An 11,371-nucleotide genomic window follows, 5' to 3' on the forward strand; every position below is an offset into this window, starting at 1 on the left:
TGTTGAGTACCCACCTGCCAAATGGTCCATCAAGCAAGTGCTTACAGGATCCCTTGGACTATGCAGACACCAGCGTGCCACTCGGACTCCCTGGGGAACAGGTCCCTGATGGAGCTGATGGATGAGATGCTCATGCTCATTGGCGAGCACACCAACTGCCCACTCTTCGAGCACGTTTTCCTCGACCATATGCCCGGGGACATCCGGCTGGTGCTGGTCCAGGAGAGCTTCACCGACTCGAGGAAGGACACCCAGAAGGCCCAAGAGCTATGGCTCGCACGATATCCAGAGGGCTCACGAAGCATGGGCACGACCACACCAAGCTCGCCCCTAGTTCTGCGGTAGAGCATCCGGCCCCTGCAAGGCCCCCAAGAGACCAAGGCCACAACATCCGCTCCAAGCCTCCTCTTCTACCACCAGCACTGGGAAGCCAGGGCTCGGAAGTGTCGTCAGCCCTGTTCGTTCCAGTGAAACGACCAGGCCGGCCACTGTTAATGGCTGCAGCAGGTGGCCAAGGACACAGCCTCCTCTACCTGCGGGACTGAGCGGCTGGCGGTTCCTCATTGACACTGTAGCCCAGATCAGCGTCATCCTGGCCACAACCATTGAGTCCAGGAATTGACCTCATGCACCTCCCCTCCATGCAGCCAACGCAACAGAAATCCGGACGTATGGAGACAAGACAGTCCACTTCCAGATAGGCCAACGAAATTTCACGTGGAAGTTCACAGTCTCATCCCTCCTGACTGCCATCCTGGGTGCAGACTTTCTCCTCGCACACGGGCTTCTGGTGGACATTCGACGTAGGTGCCTGGTGGATGCCCATACCTTCCAGGCCATTCGCCTTGACGCTTCCTGCTCAGAGCAACCGCAGATGGCCACGATCAGCACAGCCAGAGACGAGTTCCAGTGAATCCTGGATGAGTTCCCGACACTCCTCAAGCCACAGTTCTCTGCTGCCTCACTGAGCCACGGGGTGTTCCACCACATCCCCACCCAAGGCCCACCGTTTAAACGCCAAGGCACACTGGGTCCCACCTGACAAGCTACAGGTGGCGAAGGAGGAGTTTTCACACCTGTTGGAACTGGGGATCATTCGGCAGTCCTCGCCACTCCACCTGGTCCCGAAAGCCTCCGGCGGCTGGCGTCCCTGCGGAGACTATCGACAGCTCAATGAGGCAACAGTTCCTGACCATTACCCCATCCCTCACATCCAAGACTTTATGCCCAACCTGCATGGTGTGAGAGTTTTCTCCAAGGTTGACCTGGTGCGCAGATATCACCAGATCGTGGTGCACCCTGAGGACATACCCAAGACAGCCATCATCACCCCCCCTTGGCTTGATCTAATTCCTGTGCATGCCGTTCGGGCTCAAGAACGCCGCTCAGACCTTCCAGCGCCTCATGGACTTTGTGGGCAGAGACTTGGATTTTGTCTTTATTTATTTGGATGACATCCTTGTCGCCAGCAAGGACCGGGTGCAACACAAGGCCCACCTACGCGCCCTTTTCTCCTGGCTGGCCAATTTTGGCCTTACCATCAACCCAGCCAAGTGCCACTTCAGGAAAGAGTCCATGCAGATCCTGGCCATACCATCACAGCCGAAGGAGCCATGCCCGCCACTGCGAAGGTTGCCGCTATCAGGGAGTTTCCACGCCTGGACAGCCTCAAGGGGCTACAGGAGTTCGTGGGTATGGTCAACTTTTACAACCGCTTCATCCCGGGAACTGTGTGCATCATGCAGCTGCTATTCACCCTCATCACAGCTAAGCACAAAACGCTCGCTTGGAACCCAGAAGCCTGCACCGCATTTGAAGCCACCAAGGATGCCCTCACGAAGGCCACCAAGCTCGTCCACCTGCATACCAAGCTGCATATGGCACTCTCTGTCGATCCCTCTGCCACAGCCATCAGTGTCATCCTGGAGCAGCAGGTGAATGGACATGGGAAGCCATTGGCATTCTTCAGCCGCCTGCTCCACCCGCCGGAAAGCAAGTATAGTGCCTTTGACCGTGAGTTACTGGACATGTACCTGGCGGTGCGACATTTCTGCTATTTTTTTGGAGGGGAGGACTTTTACCATCTTCACCGACCACGAACCCCTCACCCAGGCGCCCGCGATGGCAAAGGATCCCTGGTCGGCCTGCCATCAGCGTCACCTCTCCTTCGTGTTGGAGTTTACCACCGACATTCGGCACAAGGTGTGGAAGGACAATGTGGTTGCTGATGCACTCTCGTGACCAGCTATCTGCGCACTGAAGCCCGGCCTCGACTTCGACCAGCTCGCCCGGGACCAGAAGACTGATGAGGAGACGAGGGCCTTCAAGACCGCCATCTCGGGCCTGCGGTTCTGAGACCTCCCAACTCTGAGCAGCGAAAGCACCATCCTATGCGATATCTCCATGGGCACCCTACGACCAGTGGTTCCCCAGCAGTGGTGCAGGCAGGTCTTCCGTCACATCCACAACCTTTCACATCTGTCCAACAGGTCCATGGTCCGGATGGTGGCAGAATGGTTCATATGGCATAGGCTACGGAAGCAGATCGCGGGCTGGGCCAGAACATGCACCCATTGCCAGACGCCCAAGGTGCACAGGCACACCAGGGCACCTGTACAGGAGTTTGAGCACGTCCAGGAACAGTTGAGATACATTCACGTGGACATCGTCGGGCCCTTTCCAGTTTCCCGGGGCAACTGTTACCTGTTTACGATGGTGGACCACGCCACTCGCTGGCCTGAGGCAGTCCTGATGGCAGACGCCTCCACCAACTCCTGCTCCCAAGCATGGTTGGGTCGCCTCACCAGCGATCGGGGTCCCCAATTCACATCTGCGCTCTGGACACAACTCGCTGACAGGTTGGGGATCCAGCTACACCGCACCATGGCCTACCACCCGCAGGCCAATGGACCGGTCGAATGTCTGCACCGCCACCTTAAGTTGGCACTCATGGCCCGCGACATCGGTCCCAACTGGGTGGATGAACTGCCTTGGGTGCTCCTGGGCATCCGCTCCACTCCCAAGGAAGATCTACAGGCATCATCTGCTGAGCTGGTCTATGGTGTGCCGCTGGCACTACTTGGTGAGTTCTTTATTGCACCTCACAATCCCCAGCGGTTGCCGCATGAACTACTTCCTCACCTCAGGACATGCTTGGACTTGTTCGAAACCCCACCGCCACCCAGGCATGGCACCCACCTGTCTCACGTTCCCGCCAAATTGCTTTCCGCAGAGTACATTTTCGTTCGGTGGGGCCAGACCGTGGCACCTCTGCAGCGACTGTACGAGGAGCCGTACAGGGTTGTACAGCATTCCAGCTCCACGTTCACGCTGGACATTGGCGGCAGGCGGGAGCTATTTGCCGTGGACAGGCTGAAGCCAGTGCACCTCGATCCCACTGAGCCCGTAGTCATAGCCCAGCCCAAGAAGTGAGGGCGCCCAGTGAAAAAGGACATTGATGCTGGTTCTGGTGGGGTGGGGTGGGGGGGGGGGCTGTGTGACGGCTCACCAGTAGGCAGGCAAACCGGCCCTGCTTGTAAGCCATGTGGCAGGGCAGCCGGCAAAAATGGTGCCATCGGGTATGTTCCCTTCCTCCCAGCACAGGGCTTAGAAGCCCGCACTGGGGGACCACACATGATGCCCGGGTGACATCAGCGTCCTCCAGTGCAGTTCTCAGCCAGGTCTGGGCTGGGAGTATAAGTACAGTCCAGCAGCCTGCAATAAACTAGTCTTCTCACTGAGCTCAACCCGTCTGATTGTGTGTGTTCTTTCCGGAGCAATGTACAATAAATTATTTCCCAAAAAACAATTTTCTACTCTTTTGATTCATTTTTTCTCCCATTCTCTAAAGGAAAGGTTATCTATTGTAAAAGGGATTAATGGATTTTGTGTCAATAATAATTTTGAGATTTGGTAATTCGTTTTTTTCCTTTATAAGTGGATCTTCTTTCATGTATTAAGTAAATGATGCAATACTGATGAGCTTTTATATTGCACCAGCTTTTCATCCCACTTACAAAGTATATGTTCCGGTACCTTCTCCCCTATTTTATCTAGTTCTATCTTAGTCTAGTCTGGTTTTTCCCTTGTCTGGTAAAAGTCTGATAAATACCTTAATTGTGCAGCTCTATAATAATTTCTAAAGTTTGGTAACAGCAAACCAGCTTGGTTATACCTCTCTGTTAATTTATCTAACGCTATCCTCAGTTTCCCCCCTTTCCACAAGAATTTCCTAATTATTCTCTTTAGTTCATTAAAAAAAATTCTGTTAAGGGAATTGGTAACGTTTGAAATAAGTATTATATCCTTGGGAACATGTTCATTTTAATGCAGTTCACCCTCCCTATCAATGTAAGCGGTAATTCTTTCCAATGTTCTAAGTTTTCCTGCAATTTCTTTATTAGTGGCTGATAATTTAGTTTGTACAAGTGGCTTAAGTTATTATATAACCTGATACCTAGGTATCGGATTGCTTGTGTTTGCTATTTAAAGTCTGTATAATCTGCGTTACTCATTGGCATCACTTCACTTTTATTTGCGTTGATCTTGTACCCTGATATTTCTCCATATTCCTTCAATTTCATATGTAATTATTTTACTGATACCTCTGGTTCTGTTAGGTATACTATGATGTCATCTGCAAATAAGCTGATTTTATACTCCTTCTCCTTTATTTTTATCCCTTTTATTTTATTTTCTATTCTTATCAGTTCTGCCGAAGGTTCTATTGCTAAGGCGAACAATGAGGGGGTTAATGGACATCCCTGTCTAGTTGACCTACTTAATTTAAATTGATTCGATATATATCCATTTACTGCTACCTTCACCAACGGTCCATTGCTTTAATCCAATTTATATATTTTTCTGGTAGATTGAACTCCTGTAATACTTTAAATAAGTAATTCCACTCTTCTCTGTCAAAGGCTTTTTCTGCGTCTGAAGCAACAGCTACTGTGGGTTTCTTATTTCCTTGAAGTGCATGAATTAGATTAATAAGTTTACAGACATTATCTGCTGTTCGTCTTTTCTTAATAAATCCAGTATGATCTTTTTTTATTATTTTTGGTACACAATCGGCCAATCTGTTTGCTAATAGTTTTGCTATTATCTTATAATCTGAATTAAGTAGTGATATTGGTCTATATGATGCTGGTGTTAACGGATCCTTCCATGTCTTTGGTATTACATAATTATTGCTGTCTTACATGAATCTGGCAAGTTTTGTGTTTCTTCTACCTGGTTCATTACTTCCAGGAGAGGAGGAATTAATAACTCTTTAAATGTTTTATAAAATTCTATTGGAAATCCATCCTCTCCTGGTGTTTTATTGTTCGGTAGCTTTTTTAATATATCCTTTACTTCCTCTATTTCAAATGGTTTTATTAGTTTGTTTTGCTCCCCTTTTTTCAATTTCAGCAGTTCAATTTTGGCTAAAAATTCCTCTATTTTATCATCTTTCCCCTCGTTCTCAGTTTGGTATAATTGTTCATAAAATTCCTTAAAGTTTTCATTAATCTCTGTTGGGTTATATGTAATTTGTTTGTCCTTTTTCCTTGATGCCAATACAGTTCTTTTAGCTTGTTCTGTTTTAAGTTGCCAGTCTAATATTTTGTGTTTTTTCTTGCAGTTGGTAATACTTTTGCTTTGTTTTCATTATGTCCTTTTCACCTTATATGTTTGCAATGTTTTGTATTTTTTTTTGTCCGCCAATTCTCTCCTTTTTGTTATATCATCCCTTTTTGCAAATTCCTTTTCTGTACTTACTATCTCCCTTTCCAACTGCTCTATTTCCCAATTGTAATCCTTTTTCATCTTAGTTACATAACTTATGGGGGGGGCTTGGCAAGATGGCGTAGAGTCTAGACGTGTAATCTTGACCTCTCTGGCCAGACTTTTAAGAACCCATTTTTAACTCTTTGTTTTCAAGTTTAAATTTTTTAAAACTTAGTTTAAAGTATCAAGGAACTGTTATGGCCATTAATGGTAAAAAGATTAAACCTCAAGTGCAGAAGAAACTAGATTTTCGGAGTGCTGAAGATTTAGGGCCTAAACAGCCTGCTACAACTTCAGCTTTAATTTCTTCCGTGTCTAAACCACAAAGATTGCCCGTGGGAGCTGAAAAAATGACTACTACTCACCAGGAGAAGGACATGGCTGGAATTACCCATTCTCAGGAGGAAGGTGCGTGTGCCCCCGAAGTGGATCCCGATTCTGGCAGCCTGCCAACTTTAACAGAGGGAGCACGCAAGAAGACGACTCCATTGCTTGAAATGCCTCAGGAATACTCCAATCTGAATATCTTGATCTTTTCCATGAGTTTTTGGAACAACAACAGGTTGCGGGGGGGAGACCAGCATCGACCCCCTGAGGAAGTCGGGGTGCCGTCGCTGGGAGTCCAGACCCGTAGTAAAACTGTAAAACTGCTTGTTGTTGAGATGCAGCAGGAGCTGCAGTTACCTGGTTCTGCCACTACGCAAGAGAAAGCAGGGCTGAGCTTTTCTGACTAACAATGTAAACAGTTAAACGCTATCATTCAGCCTATGTTGAATGAAATGACTCAAAGGCTCAGTTTAGACCTGAATACAGTTAAAATACGTATGGAAGCATCTTGTGAAGATTTAAAAAGATTTCAGGCTGCTTTTTTGGAATGTCAACAGCAAGTGGCTTCTAATACAGAAAAAGTGTTGGAGGTGGAAAAATCTGTTAAAAAATTGTGAGAACGTGAGCGGGAGTTAGAGAAGAAAGTAGGTTATTTGGAGAATCAAAGTAGAAGGAATAATGTGAAGATTGTTGGTTTGCCAGAAGGTATGGAAGGACAAGATCCTCTTAATTTTTTTACCAAATGGTTTCCACAAATACTGGGGCAGGAATTTTTCTCTGGAGGTCTGGTATTGGAAAGAGCTCATAGAGCCTTAAGAAGAAGACCTCTGCCTGGTCAACCACCGAGACCCGTGATAATCCGATGTTTGAATTATTTGGACAGAGAAACGATACTTCGTCTAGCAGTGCAAAATGCGAGACAACGACAAGCTCCGTTAATGATTCAGAATAGTAGAGTTTTATTCTATCCTGATTTGAGTCAAGAGGTTATTCAGCGTCGGCGTCGATTTGTGTTTTAGATGTGGTAACGCTGTTGGAACTTTTTTTCATGCGGTTTGGTCATGTATACACACATATATATATATATATATATATATATATACATATACAATCTTTTTGGAAGAAAGTATAATTGTTTCTGGAATACCTGTATAAGATTAAAATACCTTTAGATCTGACAGTATTTTTATTGGGTAGTTTGCAACCTTTGAAAGGTCTGGGATTAGATAAATTTCAACTTGCTTTTGTATATTTAGCATTATCTGTAGCGAAAAAATGTATTTCTAGTACGTGGAAAGATATGAATATGATTGATATTAATAGATGGCATAATGAGATGAAATATTGTTTAATAATGGAAAAAATTACATATGTTTTGCGTGATAACTATAGGTTTTTTTATTAATAAGTGGTTGTTATACTCAGAATATTTACATTTTGATTTACATTGATTAGATCTTAATATGTATGCTTAATTTTTCTTTAATTTTTTTTATTTTTATGGCTCTCCTTATGAGAGTTGGCTGAAAGGGGGGGGTTCCTTTTTCTTCTTTCTTTTTTTTCTTTTATACATATAAAATATATCGTTCATGCTTTGTTTATTGTTATATATGTTATTTATTATGTGTATTTCGAACGAATAAATAAAGTTTTTAAAAAAAGTTACATCACTTATTATCTGTCCTCTAATAAAGGCTTTCATTGTGTCCATAATATAAATTTGTCTTTCACTGATTCTGTTTATTTCTAAATATGTTTTAATTTGGCGTTCAATAAATTCTCTAAATTCCTGCCTTTTAAGTAGCATGGAGTGCTACTCCATCTATATGTTCTTGGTGGAATGTCCTCCAGTTCTATTGCTAATAACAGGGGTGAATGATCAGATTGTAGTCTTAACTCTCCCTTGAATATGGGCCGACAACAAAAACATATCAATCCTTTAGAATGTTTTGTGCCTACTCGAATAATATGAATATTCCTTCTCTCTTGGGTGTTGCCTCCTCCATATATCCATAAGTTTCATTTCCTGCATTGATATAACCATAAATTTGGCTACTTTATTCTTTTTGCTTGTCTTTTGTCCAGTTTTATCCAACACTGGATCCAAATTAAGGTTAAAATCCCCTCTTATCAATATATTTCCTTGTGTATCAACAATCTTCAAAAAAATATCCTGCATAAACTTTTGATCCTCCTCATAAGGTGCATATATATTGATCAAATTCCAAAATTCTGAGTATATCTGACACTTTATCATTACATACCTCCCTGCTGGATCTATTATTTCCTCCTCTATTTTGACTGGTACATTTTTGTTAACTAATATGGCTACACCTCTAGCTTTTGAATTATAAGATGCTGCCGCTACGTGCCCTACCCAGTCTCTCTTTAATTTGTTATGTTCCACTTCATTTAGATGTATTTCCTGCACAAATGCTATATCTATTTTTTCCTTCTTCAATAAATTTAGTAGCCTCTTCCTTTTAATTTGGTTATGTATTGCATTAATGTTTATAGTCATATAGTTCAACGTGGCCATCTTATATCTTGCTTACACCTCTTTTCCACCTCCTCGCTACCTCCATCCCTCTTTTTCCCATTTTCATCTCTTAGTTTTCCCTTATTAAACTCAATGTATGACAACACATTTAAGGCATAAAATACCCCAACAGTTCCCACACCCAATAATACCTTAACTCCAAATGCTCCCCCCCCCTCTCTGAGTTGCCCCTTATCCCTTGCCGGGCAACCACAACTCCCCCTTCCATTTGGATTGCAATCTTGCATGTAAGCGTCAACTGATTTTGCAGTGATGGTTATTCCCTCTCCCCCCAGAAAACACTTTTTTTTAACACATATAACAAAGTTCTCCCTTTTTCCCCCTTACTTACTTCCTTCCTTCGCTTCTCTTTTCCCTTTTTAGTTCTTTACATGTACATTGTTTTTACATCTTTATCACCATTCTTCATTCTTATTCTCTTCATCTCTTCTGTCCTGCAAAAGTTCTGTGAATTCTCGTGCTTCCTCTGGATCTGAGAACAGTCTGTTTTTCTCCCCAAGGATAAATATTTTAAGCACAGCTGGATGTCTTAACATGAATTTGTAACCTTTATTTCCACAAAATTGTTTTCGCTGTATAAAACTCCTTCTTCCTCTTTAAAAGTTCAAAACTTATGTCTGGGTAAAAAAAAATAAATAAATTTGACCCTTGTATTCCAATGGCTTATTATCTTTAACTTTATTCCTTGCCCATTCCAGTATATTTTCTCTTGTCGTATATCTCAAAAATTTTACTAAGATGGATCTTGGTTTTTGATGTGTCTGTGGTTTCGGAGCTAGTGTTCTGTGTGCCCTTTCTATTTCCATTTCTTCCTGCATTTCTGTCATTCCCAGGACCTTTGGGATCCATCCTTTTATAAATTCCTTCATGTCTGTGCCTTCTTCACCCTCCTTCAGGCCCACTATTTTTATGTTGTTTCGCCTACTATAATTTTCCAACATATCAATTTTCTGAGATAACAACTCTTATGTCTCTTTAATTTTTTTATCACTTTCTTCCAATTTTCCTCTTAAGCCATTTACTTCCATTTCTACAGCCGTTTCCCACTCTTCCACATTCTCTACTCTTTTCCCTATTTCGGTCATGACCAGTTCTAAACTTTGCATTTTATCTTCTGCTCTTTTCATTTTTCTTTTAATTGCACTAAATTCTAATGATAACCATTCTTTTAGTGATCTCATTTGTTCTTCATAAAAAGCTTTATCTATATTCTGTCCATCAGTTTTACCTTCTATTTCTCTGTGAAGATCTTGGTCTTCTCTTCTTTGTGTCTGTGTCTCTTCTGTTTTTCCTGATGATCTGCTTGTATCTCTTTGTCAGGCCTCCTCTTGCTGGGCCTCTTGCTGCTGGTCCTCCCCTCCTGGGCTGCTCATCTGTCGGGCCTCCTGTCGTTGATCCTCTTGTCGGTCACCCCTCCATCTTTCTCCCTTGTCTGTTTCCCCACTCCCTCCTCTGCCGCCTTCCTCGTCCTCCAGCTGAGTGCCCTGGTGTCAGGTGTCCTTCAGCTGTTCGCGCTGTGTCTGCCCACTCCTCTGCTGTCGTTGTCCTATTTTCCCTTTGATTGTGCACTGCGCACTTTTGTTTGGCTCCGAGAGCCATTTTTGAAGTCCACCAGTCGAGAGGTCACGACTCCACAGGGCAGGCACTAACCTCGGGGATCGGGTGCTCTTCGCCACCGCAGCTCCCTGTTCCTTCATGCAGGTAAGGCCTCTTCTTTCTTCTCCGGTGATTTTTCTACTTTTTTTCAGTTTTTACTTTCTCCTTCTTGGGTGCCATCCTCTTTCTCTTTGTAACTTTATCTTCTATTTCTTATATTTTATTTTTGTTGTGCTTTGTCTTTTCCTAACTTTTTTTCTATTTTTCTGGAGAGGGCTGGTTTTCCCGACCGGCCACTACTCCATCACGTGACTCCCCCCAGACACTGTGGTTGAAATAAAAAAAACGTTGGAGAAACTCAGCAGGTCAAATAGTCCTGTATAGGTTATATAGGAAAGATCAAGGTACATACCCAACATTTTGGGCATGAGCCCTTCATCAAGGTATTAACCCAGTCTTGCATAGAGAATTCTGCAGATTCATTTCCCTCTGGGTGAAGAAACCTCTTCCTTGTTTCTGCCCTAAAGGACCAAGTGATTATTTTGAGGCTGTGACCCCTGGTGTTGGGTGCAGTCATGGGAAACTGCATTCTTGCATCTATCCTTTCAAGTTCCACAGAATATTCTGTTTTAAAGGATCCCTTCATTCCTTGAACTCAGAACCCTACTTGTCCTCTGAAGCACCACTCCCCTCTCCCCACTTCTCCCATGGATTTGGAACGAATTTGTGGACTTTTGATGCACCCCCCTCCCCCACCACCTTTATTGTAAAGCTATTCTTTCATATATAGGGGACTGGACAATGTCCCAGTTCCATTTTCATCAGGATTTTGTTTGACTTCTAGAAAAATGTTACCATTTTACTCATCTAAATGAGTTTTAAAACTCCTCTCAAGTGGAATGACCTGAAGTTTCTGTACCAGGCACGAAGCGAGAGTGATGGAATACTCTCCACTTGACTGGTTGAGTGCAGATTCATTAGCACTCCAGAAGTTGCACAGTGTCCCAAACCATGCAACCTATTTAGTTAACAACACCTCATGCACAATCATCGCTTCATCAACCACCATCATGGGTGAAGTATTTACATGTTACATGCCAAGTTAATTCAACAGCA

General features: G+C 43.8%; 1 protein-coding gene across 1 annotated transcript in view; it reads left to right on the forward strand.

The window, feature by feature from the left end:
- LOC138761331 (diablo IAP-binding mitochondrial protein-like) overlaps positions 1 to 11,371 on the forward strand; it is an 86,116-nt gene that overhangs the window by 29,210 nt on the left and 45,535 nt on the right. The window lies entirely within an intron of this gene.

This window comes from Narcine bancroftii, chromosome 4 (assembly GCF_036971445.1).
Source record: "Narcine bancroftii isolate sNarBan1 chromosome 4, sNarBan1.hap1, whole genome shotgun sequence".
NCBI classification, from domain to species: domain Eukaryota; kingdom Metazoa; phylum Chordata; class Chondrichthyes; order Torpediniformes; family Narcinidae; genus Narcine; species Narcine bancroftii.